This window comes from Falco biarmicus, chromosome 4, assembly GCF_023638135.1.
Source record: "Falco biarmicus isolate bFalBia1 chromosome 4, bFalBia1.pri, whole genome shotgun sequence".
Taxonomy (NCBI): Eukaryota; Metazoa; Chordata; class Aves; order Falconiformes; family Falconidae; genus Falco; species Falco biarmicus.
The window spans coordinates 98,032,233-98,052,452 of NC_079291.1; the positions used below are offsets into that span (position 1 = coordinate 98,032,233).

Genomic DNA, 20,220 nt, shown 5'->3' on the forward strand with positions numbered 1-20,220 from the left:
AGTACCCAGCTACGCACCCTAACCTCTGAAGAGAGCTTGACTTTCTGCTGAAGTGTATTGTCAGATATGCTCAAATACAAATCTACTCCTGCTCTCTTCTGCCTTCCTTTCTGTAGCCTTCTGCATCTTCTAATTCTTCACCAAGCTAATGTTATTTAGTGCTGAATTATGCAGTTGGTGTGCCTATGAGAATTCTAAAATTAAAGTTTAGTCAAACCAGAGTCTCTCCAGACACTGAAGCCTTCAATTTTTTACATTCAAATGTATGTGGCCATAATAGGACCCCAAGTGGTCATGCTAGTGAGCTGGTAACTTAATAGTAATTCCCTAAAGAAATTACGTAGTGAAATCCAGACCTTTCAATACTGAACTGTTAGTTTTTCAGGAAGGAAAAATCTCAATGGTTTTAAAGCTAAGAGAGAAATCTTAATATTAAACTGCCTTCACTTCTTACAAGGAAACCACCATGATACCTCTGATCTGGGAAGCAAAGAAGGTTCTTACATTTGGGTTTCATTAATCTTATTATGGTGCCCCTCTTTGATAGGATTGTGGTTTGTTTTGGTGGAGTTGGAAATGATCCAAAAAAGCTTGAGGTAAGAGTATGTGGCTAGCAGTACAATGTATTGAAGTATCAAAGCCCTGGGTATCATCAGTTAATCATCTATGGACCCAGCTATTGGGGGTGGGGGGAAGTATGCTATATTCCTACTCTGTAAATAAAATTCTTGGCTAATATAGAACTGATCTAGTTAAAGAGGAGTCTCACTTGATTTGTCATTTCTTGAGTACTTTTCAGGCTCCAAATCCCTAAAGATTGAGGTGGTTTAGCAATAAAAACCCACCCACCCACCCAACCAACCAAAACCCCCACCTCCCCCCCCACCCCCAAAACCCCCCCCCCCAAACAACAACTCCAAAACCAAAAAGCCCCCAAACAAGCCTAAACCAAAACAAAATACCCCACCCCCCTCCACCCCCACCTCCATAAATGACCATTACAAAGAGGGGAAATTTTTTGTGTTGGTTGTTTTCCACCCCCCAACCTAAACAGAACATCTAAAACAGAACAGACTGAAATTTAAACAAAGTTTCGGGTTAGGTAAGAAATACAGCAAGGCTAGTTAGGCACACAAATGGATCCAAAACTCAATAATCTTCCCATGATGAACATGAACAGGTTAGGACAAAACTTCTTCAGGCTACCTTGCAGTTCTTTGGTTCTTTGATCATCTTGGGTGAGTAAAACAGAAATGACCTGGGTTTATCCTGCCGTAGGTTGAAAATATGAACTAGATAATATCTAGAGATACTTGCCCTTTGACTCACTGAGTGGCATAAACTGCACATGCTGCAGGAGAGTGGGATACTGAACTTCTTCCCTCTTCCATTTGTATTTTTATGAAGACAAAGAATTATCATCAGTCAGTTTAAGAATAAACCTATTATTAAATGTTTAACATGAAAGGAAAAATGGTTCATTTGAAAAGCAATGGATATGTTTTGATTGATTGTTAAACATTATGTAAAAAATTGTTTTGCAATTGCTACTTGTGCAGTAGTTTAGCTGTGGAATGAGCAACTCGAGCAATTGATGCATTGGTAGACACATGCCTAGTAGAAGAGTTCTAAATTATTTGCTGATAACCAGCAGCTCTCACACGTATTGATATTCATCCCTTTTCCCTTTATAAAGCTGTAGATTGTCATTATCAGCTCTTGAAGTAACTATAGCTTTTTGATGATAGGGAGAAACGGCTTTTTAATTTTGTGCTTTATTCAAGGAATTTCTGTTTCTTTAACTGTGACCAAGATTTTTTTCTTTTTTAAACAGGTTGCTTAGAAAAAATAAACTAAATTTGAAGTTATTCCCCTTTCCAGAAATCTTTTTTTCTTCTGATTTCCCCCTGTAAGCTATGCTTTTACTCTAGAGAACTGAGATCTTGTCCAGTGGAGGGATACTCCAAGCTGACCAAATAGCAGGAGACATTTTCCTTTTAGTGATAGAGAGGAGCAAATACATGTGTATTCCCTGATCCCAGCTTTACAATTACAGTGGGAAAGTGGCAGACACTAGAGACTGAGTCTGTTAGAGCCAGCTTGCTCCCCAAAGGAGACAGAGACACAGCTGAATTCTAAGAGTAGGATGGGTTGGTTTTTGGGTTTGGGGTTTCCCCCTACCCCTTCCCCTTTCCCATGGAAAGGGGCTGGAAAGCGATACAAGTACCGTTTGCAAATGTTTTCACCATTTACAAGGCAATGCTGGTCACTGGCATTTCTACATTTATGTTGGAGATGTGCAAGGGTCAGGGGCCTCTAAGATGAGCAGCAGCAGATTTTCAGTGAGCATCAATATTGCTTTGCCTAAAATACCCAGTGAATTCCAGATAGCCCAGTGTGTTTGGTTTAGTCTGGATTTTGAATGTGTGGATATGATGGTTCAAATGAAGTGGCCTAAAGTTATTAATCCATTGAAATGATCCTCTTCAGCTGTCTTGATCTCAAAGTACTCTTGACAGATAAGAAATGTGCTATTCCTTATCTTATAATCAGATAATCTCTAGGGTACATCTGGAATAGTTGTGTAATATAATAATTTTTTCTATTTATATAAACTTTAGAAAATTTACTAAACTCCTGATACTTTTTTTTTTTTTTAAGTCAGAAAATGATGATCGTATCATTTTGGATCTTTGCAGTATACTGTACATAGCATAATGCTTCTGAGACAAAGAAGTTATAAATGAACATTAGAGATTTTAATACATTATGTATTTGACATCAGTTTAGTGAATCAGATAAGAGATGCTTGTGACTACAGCTGCTTGCTGAAAATAAACCAGCTGGTATTTGTTTGGGAAATGTTCAGAAAACACCCTCTTGTTAATGATGCGTTGCACGATCTGGCATCTGATAAACTAATTTATTGTCATCTTTATGGTGAAAGTCACCACAAATCATTAAAGATTTTAACAATCATTCAACTTGTTAATACTTTCTAAAATACACAAATTATGGTAAAAATTGTTCTTAACTACCTCATTCAATGATGGTAACCCAAGACCAATCTCATAGTAGAATCTGTTAGCACAGACAGTAGTAAATGTTAACTTCCAGAGGTAGTTTCCCTCTTAAGCAAGCAGGTGGCCATGGTTAGTGGAGTTTGTTTTCTGTATTGTGTATAGTAGGATACAGCGGAGTTACTTTTTCTTTTTAAAGGAATCCTGTAATTTAAATTATTTTATTGATCCCTTCACTAGATAACTGAGGATCTGGAGCCACCTTGACTTGATTGTATTTGTTTCAGTGAGACTTCTTATAGTGAGAGTTCTTCTTACTTTTGAAACTGTATATGTATGCCCTTGAACATTTGATAAAAATTATGTCAAGCTCCTTTTGAGCCTTCCTAAGGATACAGTTCCAAACGTAGCTTGGAGTTCCTTAGAGGCTTGTCTGCATGCCAACATTTTCCTTAGCCTATTCTGCTGTTGGTCAGGACTCAAAAAGTAGTATTCAACTGTTCTTGATATCTCGTATAATTGGTAAAAATAATATTTTTTTTCACTTTTAAAGATGTGGGATTCAGGGTGATGTCCAGATGACACAAGATAAAAATTCTAAGTTTTCTAACATACAACTTCATTATACTTGTGATGGATAACAACTTAAGATTGTATGTTTGGTTTAAAGCACCCAAATTATTGAATCAAAGCCTGTTAAAGTGGAAGAATCATTAGAAGAGAAATGAAGGCTCTGAAATAGATGGGACAAGATTTATTCCTTCACTGAAATGAGTTAGTTCAGGCAATAACGTTTGGAGATGGAATCTCTAAGTCTCATTTCAACTGTCACTATCCTCTTGTTAGGTCCCTCAGTTCAGTTTGGTGTCAATTTTCTCTTTTAGTGGGCTTATGAGGCAGCAGATAGTGATGTAATGCTGGTGATTTAAAGACGGATGGATGCGAAGCCTATTTTTGGAAAGGCCAGACATCTCTCTCTCCGTCTTTCTATTTGCACAGTAACTGTCTTTCAAATGCCTGTCACCTTTTAAAGTTTATATCACTTGTTGCAAAAGTTGTCATAGTGGTTTATTTTCCATCGTAATTATTCTCTGTGTAAAGCATTTCTTCCAACATTCTCTTTGAAGATGACCTTTCTTTAGCTTAAATTCATGCCCTTTGTTATATTTGACACAAGCTCCTGTAGCCTCATCAAGTATACCTTTTGTTCCTTTATAAATTGGCGAGATCTGCTCTTAATTTCTTTTTCCAAAGGCTAGACCTCATTCCTCTAAGGTGTTTTTTTAATTATTATTATTATCCCAGATCTTCCAGTACGTACATGACTGATCTATATTTTTATTTTCGCATACTTCTCATAAATCAGTAATTGGAAATGTCAGCATTGTTCCACATGGGCTTTGAGTCTCATATATATGAAATAGATAATGTTCCTCTGACTTACAAATTTTTGTACATGAAACCATTCAAAATGATATAAATAAGTACTATTTGTTGCATTTGAACTCACTGTACTGTAAGGTTAAATTTTCATTATTTTTTTTTCCTGGTAGCTTTTACTGAAAAGATTTTTCTGTATAATTGGCACCTAAAGAAATGATCCCATTTATGGGCATAATCTGCACTAGAAAAAGTCAGTTACATAGCAAAGGCAATCTAGATTTTTTATCAACTGAATGGCTGTACAAGTTCATCTACCTGCTTTAAATGTATCTGCACAGAATGGTAGTTTGTCAAGGTAAAACTGTGTGAATTTTCTCTCAACTTTGCAGTAATTGGTTTAAGCTTTTTTTTGGTTCTGTAGGAATGAATTTTCTGTAGGAAGAGTACAAAATAAATCTTCAAATTCTTTGTTAGAACTGTTGCTAAAAAAACTTTTAAACTATCTTTTATATTTGAGGGCCCAGTTAGCTCTTGTTATAAGGAGTCCTGATATAATACATTCACAGTAACTAGATGTATGGTGTCCCTTCTTCCCTTATGGTTAATACTTTCTGTAATATCAGAATTGTCTATCAGATTACTGGGAAGTACTTTTATCTTTGGACTCTTGGATATCTTTTAATAAAAATATTTATTTTTTCCTTATTTTTTCCAAAGCTTAGCTGTCTGGACTCTTGAGAAGGTTGTGTTCTGTAATATAAGCTAAAGCTGATCAGGTTCTGATAATGTACTTTATGTAGGACGTAAGTCATCTGACACTGACAGGTTACTTTAACACTTAACTAAGTAATCATCTTAATAGTACTGTTACCACTTACACACAGTTTATTAGTTGTAGTGTATTTTCTGTGCCTTTATTACTCCTTTAATGTGCCTCAGAATTCTATCTGTATCTATACAATTTCATTGTTTATCTTCTGAAATCAACTCAATAAAATTTTCTTGGTTTTGATTGTGCCTTGCTGCAGGGCTCATTGCAAGCATCTGTTGATTTCTTTTGCCTTCCTGTAATGGAAGGGGCCAATTTAATAATTGCCACATAAAATTAAGTTTTGCACTGTACTGTATGATAGAAAACAGGCTTTTAAGCAAACTATGCTCAAGGTTGATTAGATAATCCTATTTTATTTAGAATTCTTTGATTTTTGGAATAAACTGTATGGAAGGATTATGGACTTTATTATAAATGGTTTTGAAACTTTTAATAAAAAAATATTGTTAGTATCTGTGACACATACTAGTTTTATCTTCATCAGCTACTGTAGAATTGCGGTAGGTTGACCGACCCTGGCAGGACACCAGGTGCTCCCCAAGCCGCTCCATCACTCCCCTCCTCAGCTGGACAGGGGAGAGAAGATACAACGAAAGGCTCCAGGGTTGAGATAGGGACAGGGAGGTCACTCAGCAATTACCGTCACTGGCAAAACAGACTCAACTTGGGGAAAAGTTAATGTATTTTATTACCAATCAAATCAAAACAGTTTAACATGAGATAAACCCAAACCTTAAACACACCTTCCCCCCCACCGCTCCCTTCTTCCTGGGCTTAACTTCACCCCTGTTTTTCTCTCCCCGCTCCTCCCCAGCGGTGCAGGGAATGGGGCTGGGGTCAGTCCATCACACTCTGTCTCTGCTGCTCCCCCCTCCTCAGGGACATCAAGTCTATGGCATGAATACTGAGAATGCAGAAGTACTGTTAGTAGAACATCTTCAACATTGAACCACGTTGTTATTTTCTATTTATGAGGCACTGAATTTTACTTGGATGGTTTGAGCAAGTACTGTCTGTCAAACCTTGGCCTTGAACAAGGTACTTTATTTCCGTGTCCATTGTTTGACTACATCTTTGTATATGAATTCTGTGCATCCATGAACGTGAAGTTGAACATACTACTTAATTACACAGATGTATTGAAAAGGGAGGTAATAATGCATTTTACTTTTTTTTTTAATGCAACACTGGATCCCATATCACTGTAATTTCCTAGTTCTGTGAATTAAAGGTCATTGTCAAAGTGTACTGTGGTGAAAAAGTAACAGCATGTAGGAGTTAGTAATGCCTCTTTTATGGAACGAGACAATAACATAAATGCCTAAGGAAAAAAATGTCCATGTTAAATACAATAGATTTAAGGATTCTTTCTGAAGACGAGGAAGAAAAATCTTGACTCCAAAAGTTTATCTACACATACACACATATGTGCACACACAAAACGAAAGGTTAATTCTTAGATCTTGCCTTCATCTGTGGCATGCATTTGTGCTGCTAATGCAGTAAAATTCAGTGCAGCTTCTGGTGTATTTTTGTCATAAGGGTCTAAATAGGGTGGAATGAAGCCATACTGGAACGTTGATTTGTGTGAAGGAGATAATAAAAAGTCATATGAGAAGTTTCCCTAAAATTTTGTTGTTTTCCAGTATATAACAATCTTCACTGATTTTGACTAAAGCTTTGTAGTTTTGCCTTATGAGAACAAATATGCTTTCAAACTATGTTAATATTAAAAATATTTAACTTTCTAAGTCTTAGACCATACTTACCTGAAATCTGGTATCCCTAGCATGGATCATTTTCCTGCATTTGCTCACAAAAAACAGCTGGCAATACCTCTCTGAGCAGAGCAGGCTCTGAATACAAAATATTAATAAACCAGAAACATTTAGTTCCAAGACAAGCAGTTTTTTAAAACTGCATTATGTATACTTAATGCCCAACTGACCTTCTCTGCTGTTTCTTAAATCTCTTAAAAATTCATCTAATTTCAAAGCCAGAGTATTAGCCCATTTATATGTAAATTGCCTTTAATTCTTGCATTGATTTGAAAGACTAATCCGAAAGATCCTTTACCACAGGTGACCTTTTTGACACTGTACTTCTGGGAAGACTGTAAAGTGGTTTCTTACGACCTCACATCCACCTGTAGCATAACATATGCCTACTTCAGTCTGTATAAATCAGTTATAAGAGAGTGGTTTTCAACCAACATTGAATTATTAACAAAACTGTCCTGGTTACAGTTATAGTTAAAATAGGTCCTATTTAAACCAATTATTATTTTCTGCTGGCGTTCTTATTTTAGATGTTAAACACAGTTAGGGTGTTCACTGATTATGCCCCTTGAATAATAAATAATAGTGTAATCTAGCTCTCAAATGACAGTCTCCAAAGACTGTAAATTTCAAAAACCATTTAATATTTATTATTTGCCAGAATTTCATGTCCCCACAAGAGCTGCTAGAACAAATATGCTAAAGCTGGCTTCTTCTGTTTCCTACAGTACAGGTGAAATGTTTCCCTTTACAGAAGAGCATATAGAAAACTGGGATTATGATGTATTAAGGATTATAAATATTTTTTCATCCATTCAAGTTCCAGAAAGTGACTCTTGTTCTACATCTGCTGCAGTATACATTTCACTGCAGAGAGTAAAGGCTCCCCTGGCTTGATGGTCAGTCTATTATTTACTGTTTTCTCACTGTGGCAGGTTATTACCAGGAGGCTCCATAATAATCCTGCTGAATTACTGCAGCTCTTTATTGCTAATATAGAATGTTGAAGAAAATAAATGCTATTTTTGTTTCTGACTTCTCTTTTCAAATATTTTTTTCCCATCAATTAAAGCTTCAGAAGAAAAATTATACAATGATATAACGTTAAAGATTTTTGCCTACTTGCATAGTCATCAGTAAGATAAAAAATGTTCTGATGTTCTGACGATGTATTTTAGTTCAGTTATGCTGAATCTTTTAGACTAAGAAAAAACAAAATCTGCCTTTTAAAATCAATTTAGGCAATGAAGTATACCAGACAGTGCTTTTATATATTATTGTTGTACAATACGTGAATTTTTTCTTGTGTTGTATCCTTCATATACGAAGACATAAAGTACTTTTACACTGAGTTATAATAAAGGAATAATGCTTTGCCAAGTTACATACAGTCATGGAAAATGCAGTAACATTAACAAAACAGTGTGGGGATAATGAGATCCAAATTGGCCTCTGTCTATAATTATCACATACCTTTTCAGTCATATCAGGATAAACACATATTAATGGTCTTTGTGGGAGGACTGGCCTATCTGCTTTTTGATGATTATGGTGGTTTTTTTTTTTTCCAGAAGAATGAGAACAACAAGACATCAGAAGTGGTGTTTTCTCAGTTGCTTTTAAACACACAAAAACCCCCAAACCCACCTACCCACCATGGCTTGCACGATAACGTAAATTGTTTCAAGGAGAACCTATGATAAAACCACACACTAGAAATGGGTGCTGGAAACAAAAAAACACTTCCTGAGAGACATTCTTAATAATTAAACTACCTACTTACCTGCTGGTTTTGCCATAATTTGTTAATTTTATCCTAATTTGCCTTGGGGAGATTCCTACGATTAATAAGCCATCCATCAGTATTGGGTATAGGGTTTTTTTCCTTCTGAAATATTGCTCAAGCATTTAGTTACCAGGAGTAAATAGTTTTATCTCAGAATATAATGATCAAAAGAGGTTCTATTTAATATAAGTAAACATGCGGGAACACTAGCAGAACATTCTTGGTGGAAAAAGAAATTAACATTTTGATAAGACTTGGAAAGTTTGGTAGAATTGAACCAATGTATGTTGAAAAATGTATAACACACACACTGCCAAAAAAAAAAAAAAAAAAAAGCCCCCAAACCAGCTACCTGAAACCTCAACAGCTGATGGGAGAACATCCTAACGATCTTGTTTTGTGTTGAAGGCCTCAGTGGCAGTAGCTGTGAAAATTACATGCACAAGGGAAGTGGAAAAGGATATACATTAGTATCCTTTTCTAGTTTGTTTCTGCATGTGGTTACCTCTGTTATTTACTGTGGTAATACACTTGTCTGCTCCAAAATTAAAGATAACTAGGTAATTAATGGAATAGATGTAGGAAAGGCTACTGAAAATTAGCTGCTCCTGTTGACAGATGTGGTGTTTGTGGCTGAGCCAAGACCAAGGACTAAGATGTCTAATCTGAGATTGGTAATTCTGGAAATTTTTCTTGGTTTGAAGACACTCATGAAAAATTTGCAATGGTAGTGTTGGATTTAATACCAAACCCAGAAGGTAGTGTCTATGGAGAGGTTACTTAGTTTTCCTGTTGTTATACTTTGGTATGATAAAAAGTAAGACATTATTTACTGTTACAGAATTTGTCAGCTTTTGGGTGGATTGAACAGAAAAAATGTTTTAATTTGTCTTATGTTGGTGTAAATACAAACCTAAATATATGTATGTATTTATGTATATGGGCTTATTATCCAGAGAGCAAAATGCAAGAACAGTAGTATTAACAAGTGAATAAGAGTAAGGGGGGAAAAAGGGTTTTGATTAGTGCTGGTATTTAAATATTCTCATTATCTATTTACTCTGGCTGCTTAACTGTACTGTTGATATATTGTCTTCTGGAACGTACACGAGAAGGATGGACAAGCAAAAGCACAGAAATACACCAGCCTCTGAGTGTTTTCCGAATTAGTGAAAAATGTGTTGCACTATGATGAATGGTAATACTTTTATAGCATTATTACAGTTTATTACCACTATGAATCCATACCGCTATGAATACCGCTATGAAAACAGCATTTCTGAAAGCTATGACCATTTTCCTTCCCCCAGCTCTGGAGCGGGGCTCTGTTTAGCTGATAATGAAATATCTTGGATTTTGATAATCAGGTAGCAGTGCAGAGAAAAAGATTTTAATTTTCAGCTGTTTCAGATGGAAAGGATTTAGCTTTATGTTTATATGGATGCAAAGATTTATAAGGTCTAGCTATTGCACATGCAAATGCTTGTCTCATATTTACTATGTGCCAAATATATAAAATTAACTTTATCTTTTTCTGTGATTATTTCATTAGTATTTCAGTTCAAGTATAGAGAGGTGTTCTAGTGTAAAAGTGGGAAGTGGTGTTGCACTATAAAATTAGATACTGCTTTGAACAGATGTGAAAAATCAGCTGGAGCTTCCAGTATCCATAATTTGAACTCCTTGCATCCCCACTTGACTGTTGCTGGATGGCTCTCTTCACCACAGAATAAAACAAACATGTCTCTATAGTGCTACTTTCAAGTAAAGTCTGTGTTGCAGCAGGTAGCATTTAATGGGGTGGGACTCAAGACTTTATGGAAGTCAATTCCTGAGGAGTGAATTTATGTACAAACCTGGGAGGATCAGGGAGATTGATAATGATATATTCACAGGGTAACTGTCAGGAGGGACAGGACTGCAATACCAGGGATAAATGAAGATCTTGGCTCAGCAACATAATACTTCACAGCGTGATGGCAAAAATAAGATGACAGAAAAGATTTATATTGATCAAAAGAAATACTAGCCTTGGGCTAAAGGAACAAAGGGATTAGCGAAAGGTGATGCAACTGGCATTCAATGACTAAATTTGGACATGATTCAGTGGACATACCTTGGAAAAACTGTGAATTCATGTGTCAAGGAGAGGGTTTGATGGTTGTATTAGTGCTGAACTATTCTTCAACTGGATGTAAACATGAAAGAAAAAAGGGTATATAAAGGGGCATGTGAGATTATGTGCTGAGCTCCTTTCCAGTTTTTCTTAGATACTGTGATGGTATCTCCATTGTTACAGGTTGAGGAAGGGCTGCATTAACTTCTGAGTGCTGTGGGGACAGCTTTCTTCTGACTGTGCTGTGTGCATGTAGGATGGTGTCATGGTTTAACCCCAGCCAGCGACGAAGCACCACGCAGCTGCTTGCTCACCTCCCCTCACCCAGAGCGATGGGGAGAAGAATCGGAAAGGAACATAAAACTCGAGGGTTGAGATGAGAAGAATTTAATAGGGAAAGCAAAAGCCACACACACAAGCAAAGCAAAGCAGGGAATTCATTCACTACTTCCCATGGGCGGGCAGGTGCTCAGCCATCCCCAGGACAGCAGGGCTCCAGCACGTGTAACGATTACTCAGGAAGACAAACGCTATGATGCTGGATGTCCCCCTCTTTCTTCTTCTTTCCCTGGTTTGCATACTCAGCATGACGTTCTATGGTATGGAATATCCCTTTGGGTAGTCCAGGTCACCTGTCCTGGCCATGTCCTCTCCCAGTTTCCCGTGCCCCTCCAGCCCTCTCGCTGGCAGGGCCAAGAACCTGAAAAGTCCTTGATTCAGCATAAACATCACCCAGCATCAACTAAAAACATCAGTGTGCTGTCAGCGTTGTTCTCACACCAAATCCAAAACACAGCACTGCAACCAGTTACTAAGAAGAAAATTAACTCTACCCCAGCTGAATCTAGGACAGATGGCATGACTTACTGCCCACCAAACGTATGGCTGGACTTGCCTTCATAAAAGATTTGCCTTTTCACCAGGTTTAATGTGCTATGTTAGTGCGCTTATGTTTTATGAGAGTTACAGACATTACAAGGAGAATTGGGGCCCTTCCTATAAAGACATACATTACCATTATTCCTACAGTAATTTCTATGGCTGGAGTTGCACCTTTTTACAATAGTAATTCGCTAATAAAGTGGGGAATGTATTTTTTCCTTTTGGAGGAAAGGGACAATCGTATCCTGTTGCATCACCTAGGCGTGTAGTGCTATGATGTCTTGGCATTCCTCAGCTGTTGGGTGATGGATGGGGTCAGTGCTTTCTCTGGTCATTTAATAAATGAAGTAGTACTCTCTGCTCCCTGTAAGTGTCTGAAATGAAGGGCTCAAGACTCTGTAAATCATGCTTTCTGACTTCTGCTATGTATCAGAGGAGCAACAGCAGCATAGTAAATAAGTGTATCAAAGATAAGGTTTAGCTAAATTCAGGCAAGTGAGCTGTAGGTGAACAGCCCTTTCATTGCTGTTGGATAATCAAGCCTGAACTGTGGCAGGGAGAACATCAACATGGGGATGAGGAGAAGATTGACAAGTGTGTTTGAAGTAGTCTTGTTCAAAGGATACTCTGAAGTGGTCTACAGGATGTATAATTTGGAAATCCATGCAAAGTGAGATTTGTCTCTAAGCTTTTATTGCACTGGAATTTCTGTCCTTTTTTTGGTAGGTTTTTAGAAATTTGTTTCAGAATTTGGTGGGCTCTAAACACTGAACTCCCCCGTTTTCTACATCAGCTTCAATAGCAATAAATGAATGAAGCCATGTTGGTATTGCCCGAAGAGATCTCCTCTAGCAGAGGGGAAGTCTCTTGTGAGGGGCACATCTCCAGTACCAGGTTTGTTTGCATATCAGGTGAATGGCAGTAAGAGATGGGAATGTGGAATAGAGCTGACCTGTAGCTTCTTGAGGGGTTGTCTTTTGTGAAAATACCTTTTCCAGTCCTGTAAAAAGATACGTATTTCTGAGGTGAGAGTTGGTCTAATGATGGTAGTTAGATCTTAAGGCTTTCTGAACATTGTCCAAAAACATATCAACAAGCTTTGAGTATGAAAATTTTGTGGAGCGAACTGTTTCATGTTTTGACTCCCCTTTGCCCCCATGCCCTCGCTTTTGTTTCCTTGTAGAGTATTTAAATTGAAAATATTCCTGCTTGGAATTTTCTTTTTCCTAAGTTTTACAGCTTCCAGAGTCTTCAATACTGGCTTTGTTTTATCCAGTTCTTAATTTCTTCAACACATCTATCTTCCTGTTCAAAAGTAATCACAGGAATTTTAACAATCCTTTATAGACCTTATGTTAGGTGATGACTGATGGTCTGGTACTTCTGGTCTTTGCTGTACACAAGCATTCAGGAAAGGACCTTTGAAATGTTACCTTTCTAGTTTACAAGAAATAGTCTTGGAATCTTGATATGTTGCATTTCTTTTCCCATTTAAATTTTGGTACTAGATCAATTGCATTGTTTTTTGATGACATTCCATTTGGAGCCTTTTTTATTATTCTGCAGAAACTTTCTTTTCATGACAAGTGTATCCGATTTTCAAGTTTTTGTTTTGGTTTTTTTTTTTTTTGCTTCTTCTTATAATAGATAATCCAAATGCTATGCAATACTGGGAGAATGTTTTTAGCCTTCTGCAAATAGTATTTACTTGTGTGAATTCTGCAAAGTAAATTGTTTTGCTTGTCCAATTTTTCTTGTGTAATATGTAGTTAAACTAAAGTTTAAGGGTCACTTGTTCTTCCCATCTGCAGCCTATTTTATAGTTTAGATATAGTAGCTAGTTTTGGGTTATTTCTCAGTATGTATAGAGCTGTAACCATGAGACATATCCTTGTCTGATTCGTAAGTTCAGTTTATCTTTTTCTTGTGGAAACGAAGAAAAATACAATATTTACTTGTTTATATCTCTAGTTAAATATTTTCATCTTTCTTTAACTTGTGCTCTGGCATCTTTTAATCATTCCTGTATGGTGTGCTGGCTGAACTGCAGAAGGAAACCTGTCAGACCGGTCTAATAAAAATAACTTGATACTATTTCAGCCTTATCCCAAACATGTTTAGCTTTACCAGGCTATTCTGCATTACATGTAGTTAGGAGATTTGGACTATGTTCCAAATCTTAAAGATATGGTTATCTAGCTCTGGCTGAGCAGCAGTTTAGTCCTGGGATTTGGATTGTAGGCAAGGTAGCTGTCACTAATTAGCTATCACTAATTGCAATAAAGCTGCTTGGGATCAAGGGAAACACCTGCATTTCAGTGTCTTTTTCTTTTGGTAATAAATCTGACCCTCACAGTCTGAGAATAGATTTCTGGTTTGATTTTTTGTGTTTTAGTATTGTTGATTTTGTTGTTGTTGTTTTGGTTTTGGTTTGGTTTGGGTTTTTTTTGGTGGTATTCATATCTCGTGGTATCAGTTTCTTTTAATAGTAAATGTTTAATGTCTCCACTACTTTGATATTTTTTTCTTCCTTTTGATATGATGAAGAAGAAACATTGCAGTGTCTTTACTGCTTTCCCTGTCAGGCACTTTTTTGCAGCTTAAAATTGGTTTTCCTTGATTGCATCTTGTTGGGTGATATTTGGGTTTGCTGTGGCAGAGGGAATACATGTTTCATAAAACTGTTTCCAGTTTTATTCTAATGTTCACTGATGATGGAGGGCACGCAAATGAATAGTTACACAACCCAGCATTGCTCTGGTTTTCTATTAGGCATAAGGGAGGTTCAAAGTAATCAATGTCTGATCAATGGAGAAGGACCAAACTGGCAGAAAAAAGACATTTTGAACAGCAATAAATGAGACCATTGTCATTGTAGGAAAGTAAACCAAATAGAAACTAAAAAAAAAATAGAGTTGTGTCCTTTTTGTTTGAGCTCTTTTTGTTTTCCTCCATGACAAATATTTATCTGTTTCTGTGCTTTGGTATGTTAAGGGGCTAACAGTAAGACAGGCAATTTTGCTCATATGTGTTTTAGAAAAGATTTATTTGTTCGGCATTTTTTTCTTTTGAAAATCAGGTTTTCTAGAGAATCTGTAAAAGGTGGACTGGTTAAAAGGAAAATGTCTTAAATTCAGATCTAATCCTGTGGTGGTTCATGGCCAATTGAAATCATGAATGTTCCTTTGAGATCTTAAGCTGTAATCTACTATGGAAAGTCTTTCTCATGTTGTTATGTTTTGGTACAATGCTAGGTATAATCTTGTCTATACAACTCAATTTAATTTTTTAGAACTACATTGCCAATGAAATAACATTAGCTATAAAAATATTTTTAAAATAACAGATGTTTAATTCTTGTAATCTATTCCATTTCTTGAAGTTTCGAAACTGAGTAATTGTCATTGACTTGCATTTAAGGGGAAGTTACCTGGGACATCTCGGCTGTTCTAACAACTCCCCACCACTTGCAGGGGACCTGTTACTCTGCTCTCCCCGCTCTGGCAAGCGCTGAACCTATCTCTGAACTAATTCAACTTGTAATGGAACACAAAGTGCACACTATGCTGGCTCTGAGTGTGCTTTCTGAAGGGCATGCTGGCTGCCAAAGCTGAGCAGAGGGAGCGAGTCTGGAAGGTCGGGGACATGGAAGAGGAATTCCAGAGGCAGAGAAGGATTCCCCTTTTAGAGGCAAACTGAGTTTGTGCAGCCATTCTTTGTAACTTCATTCTTTAGCTGTTCAAGTAATGTTGGAGTGCAAATGTGGATTTGCTAAAGGTACTGAAAGGCAAAGGACTTCTTGTAATACATGTTAATTTCTATTTTTTCTAAATATGAAATTCCATTGCTCAGTTTTTCAGAAAGCTGATGTGATTATATGTAAGTTGTGGGTCGATTTCATTTGACACTATCTGTTTAAGAAAAAAATAATCATTTCCTTGCTAAAATTAATTATTGTTTCCTGCTTTTTAAGCTGCTGCTGAGCAGATTAAATCATGTAATTTCTTTTAACCTTTTTTTGCAATGAAGACAATCTAAGTGAATGGATAGTTGGAGGGGAAAAGGCTTTCTAGACTCCTCTGTCAGTGTTATCTTGTATTCATTTCATTCTCCTCTCAATATCACAATGAAACTACTTCATTGTGTAATTTCCATGCACCTCTTTTTGCCTTTTTTCTTCCCTTCCCCCCCCCCCCCCCCCATTTCTAATACGTCCTTGCTGTTGTATTACGAAATAATCAAGGAACCAGTGTATGTCCATGAAGGATATTTTAAATTCTAATGTTAAGGGTCATTAGTCGTTTTTGTTGTTATACCTGTAAAGCTCAGTTTCTGCATACAGGAAAGACTGTGGGGCAGGAATCCATTTGGGAAAGAACTCTTTCAAATTAACCTTTTGCTTTTCTGTAATTTGCCAAATGCAAATTACAAAGAATACTAAGTCAAAATAGTTCAAATATATTTGAATTTTCTGCATCTTCCATAGCATTTGTTTTGAGAACTCATGCCATAAACATTTCCCACAATTTATATTCCTTCTATTTTTACAAACCTTTTTTCTTCAATTTTTTTTTAGTTTTCTGGTTGCACATTTTTTATGGAAAATTACCTTTAAAGCCTTTTTTTTTTCTTAATTTTTAAAACAGATATTCATATGTCTGCCTATCTAAATTAGTTATCATGTTTTTTTCCTGAAGGCAGAAATGTATTTGTTCTCAAATGAAATTAGACATTACTTAGTTAATCACTAAAAGGAGCTGCATGCATGAAAACTTATAATTTACTATTATTACTGTATTATTAATAACAACAACAATGCCACAGAGGTCAGTTTGTCAATGTCATGAATGGTTATAGATTCTGATGTTTTTAGTAACATTAAAGTTTATTAAATACAACTTTCCTGTTCTTCAATGCATTCACTGTTTGCTTGGAACCAAGTGATGTGGATTCCTCCTGCATGCTGCTGTTAAAGGTTAAGCTGTTTTATTGTTCAGTTATTTATCTGCCTGGTTAACTGCTGGTGGCTGTGGCTCATAAGTGAACAGATTGCAGTTTCCATATTAGCTGAATAATGCTGATGCAACGTGATGTTTTGAGTGAGGAGCGAAGTTTCAGCACAAGACTTGGTCATCACCTTGTAGCATTACTCCTGTCATGGACTGAACCTTGCTCTTTGTCTCTGCTGGAAGTCAGGGTGGATGTGTACTAAGACTGGCTGCCGAGCCACTGACTCTTCTCCAAGTAGAGAAATTAATACCTTGCAGTCTGCCTATATTCAGGGCCAAAAAAAGAGACTTTTAAGTAAAAACTCACGTATGTTAGATAACTGTGTGTCTAAGAATAAATGTTTACATTTACATTTTTCATAGAACTCTAAAAATAAAAATCCAACAGGAAAAAAATCTGTCGGAAGTCTTCAGTCTAGCTTAGTAAGCAGGAAATTTAGTAAGTGGTTACAAGTTAAATATCTGCTATAGTATAAGCTATCAAATGTAAAGTAGTGTATTGAGCATTAATTGACCTTAATTGCTTGTGAAAAATCCCCATACATTCTTTTCAAGCTATATTAGCAATTGAGTGCTGACTACAAGTTTACTAAACATAAGAGGCAGAAGAGAAGTGATTTTATAGGTAGGCAATGACATTTTATTTTGGCAATTTAAAGGAGAAAAAAAAAACCACAGTTGTGTGTAATACTCTCCAGTTCTTCCAATGGAGTGGATTAGCGTCTTTGTGTAGTGGACAATTGTTAATTTGTGTTGAAAGTTTACAATATTAGGCATTTGCCTGTATCTACAAACGATATTACTGTTTTGCTTCTTGGGTACGTAAATACTTCACAAAGGACTTGATACACCTAGCTACCATTTTGTATTCCACTGTAAATAAAGGCATGTTATGCTTAATGTACTTTGCATTGTGAAGAATAAGAAATAGTATAGAACTATAAAAGCGTACACTTTTTGTAAGAGGTAAAAATTGCAAATGTTATTTTGTTTAAAATTGGTTAAAATTATACAGAGATAATATGAATGCATAGCTTTGATTTGTGGAACGTGTATTTAAAAATACAGTATCAGACCTCAACATTTTAATTCCTAATTTTGAAGGAATATGTAAGAAAGGGATAATATTAATATGAATCTGCTGTAAATAAATTGGGCACTCATTGCATTTGCTTAGTCTTTAATGGATGAAGCCAATATCCTGTAGAAATAGCAAAGCCTTGCTTTAATCTGTGGACCAGTATGCTTTATGGAGATACTATGTCTTGGTTATTCCAGTTTGCTAAAAGATATGGAAAGCTGCTTTCCCCTATTGTGTAATTCTACTGCATGGAAAAATTCTCATTTTAGAGTCACAAAGAATTAAAATAAGAATTCCCATCCTCTTACAGCAATTTCTGCTTTAAATGTCCATCTATACAGTTTCCTCTTAGTGAATTTCTTAGTGTCCTTAAAAATGGCAACTCTCAGATCCTGTTCTCTGGAAGGATCATCAGTATGAACTCCTATGAATCAGTAGAGCCCAGCATGGTGTTAATAAAACAGTTTAAATATTTATTATGTTAATATTAACAACTTATTCTAGTATCACCTGGTTTTACTTGAGAGGGCCTGACTGCATTGTGATTCTGTGAAGGTCAGGACTTTGGCTAAGAAGGATCAAAGAACTTGCTGTGCTCTTCAGATGTTGAACAAGAATAAACCCACTAGATCGTGCTAATACTTGACATTTTTCTTCCTGAGAAAGAGGACTCTTATCAGAAAACACATCTGCCTTCATACAGTCTGAAGCATAGGAAGACTCTCTTCATATTGATTATGTTGGTTTTTTATTGGTTTTTTTTTTTTTTTCCTTCCTTGTTACTGATTGCAGAATTTGTTTCTTGAGGAAGAGAAAATCATAAACTTTTCCCTGTATTTACCACCTGAACATCTAGACTACTTAGAGTTTCCCCTTCCAGAGGATTCTTCAGAGCACTTCTGGAAATTGTAGCTAATCACTTTGGTAGTGTTCTTGCAGTAACGTGATAATGTGATGTAAATAGTGGCACAAGTAGAAGTTTTATTGACTTAAACATAACAACAACAACAACAAAAAAAGAAAATTCAACATTACACTCATTTTGCAACTTTTTTCTTATTTATTTCTATGGCCTTTTGATAATTTATTTTGAAACCAGTGAACTTTGGATCAAACAAAAAGTTATTTGCCTTCCATCTCATCTTTCCTCCTGTCTAAAAAGTGTTTCTTTCCCTATCACTGATGATCTTTATGTAATTTTATATACATCCTATCCTATTTGAGCAAAGTCCAGAGCATCTCGTAGTGCTGCCTAGGGAAATTTTATTAGCATCAGGATAATATTAAGAGGAGGAATCAAGCAATTAATTTATTTCAAGGTAAGATCAGCATATATGACTGGATATTATATTACTATGTGTAGCAAAATTTCAAAGTTAATTTAGACTATATGAAGTAAAGTCATCCTTTTTCAAATGCATGAGGAGAGATGATTAAATTCCAGATTCCAGTGTAAATTAGCTTCTAAACATAGAGGTTTGCAGCTTGAATTGAATCAGAGTGTTTCAGAGGTTCAGAGTGTTAACTATTTGCTGATGGCTTTGCTCGATTCATTTCTGGAAATGATATCTCACTGGGGCTGTCCAATTCACAGTATATAATGGATTAATGGTTTGGAACTTTATCTATAATTCTTTGGCTTTATGTTTAAACAGTTCATAAACTCTTGATATCCTTTTTTCCCTCTTGAATTCATTAAAAAAATACCATAAAGGAAAGCTAGCCCTTTCTTTTCTTCGCATTTTATTATTTAGAAAAATTCATGGTTATATCAATATTCTAAACCACTGTAATGTAATAATTTAAGGACTTTGGGGAAGGAAGAAAACAGAAGCCAGTCTTTTGTTGAGTTTTTTTCTGTTAAGAAGAGCTAATATGGGCAAATTCATCAAATGCCTGATGGATAGGGTGGTTACCTTTTAAAGGCTTAGAAAGCTAATACGCCTTTCCTTTGCAGCTCTTGCAGACCATGTAATACTGTTACCATGGGTATGGCAGGTGCTTGAATACTGTATAGGGTAACCATAGTTTTTATTCTTTGACTTATTTCATTAACTCCTTAATACTAACCCTAATTCTAAAATGTATTCTATGAAAACTGTGGTGTCAGTATTTTGGGCTTGACAGAGCTAGGTCTGTCCGTGTTTCCTGCCATCAGCTCTTGTCGAGCGATTTTGTATGATTATATCCACAAAGAATTCTGCTTATCTGCCAATGCAGTGCTTTCCCTCTTTATGCCCTCACCTTTGTTAGTCCTTATTTGTTGTCATATCTAACATTTCTGTTTCAATTCAGTTGGCTTAGATTATGTGAAACAGCCTCCTTCATGAGCG

General features: G+C 36.1%; 1 protein-coding gene across 3 annotated transcripts in view; it reads left to right on the plus strand.

The window, feature by feature from the left end:
- Nucleotides 1-20,220, plus strand: part of FHIT (fragile histidine triad diadenosine triphosphatase) — a 614,495-nt gene that overhangs the window by 119,509 nt on the left and 474,766 nt on the right. The window lies entirely within an intron of this gene.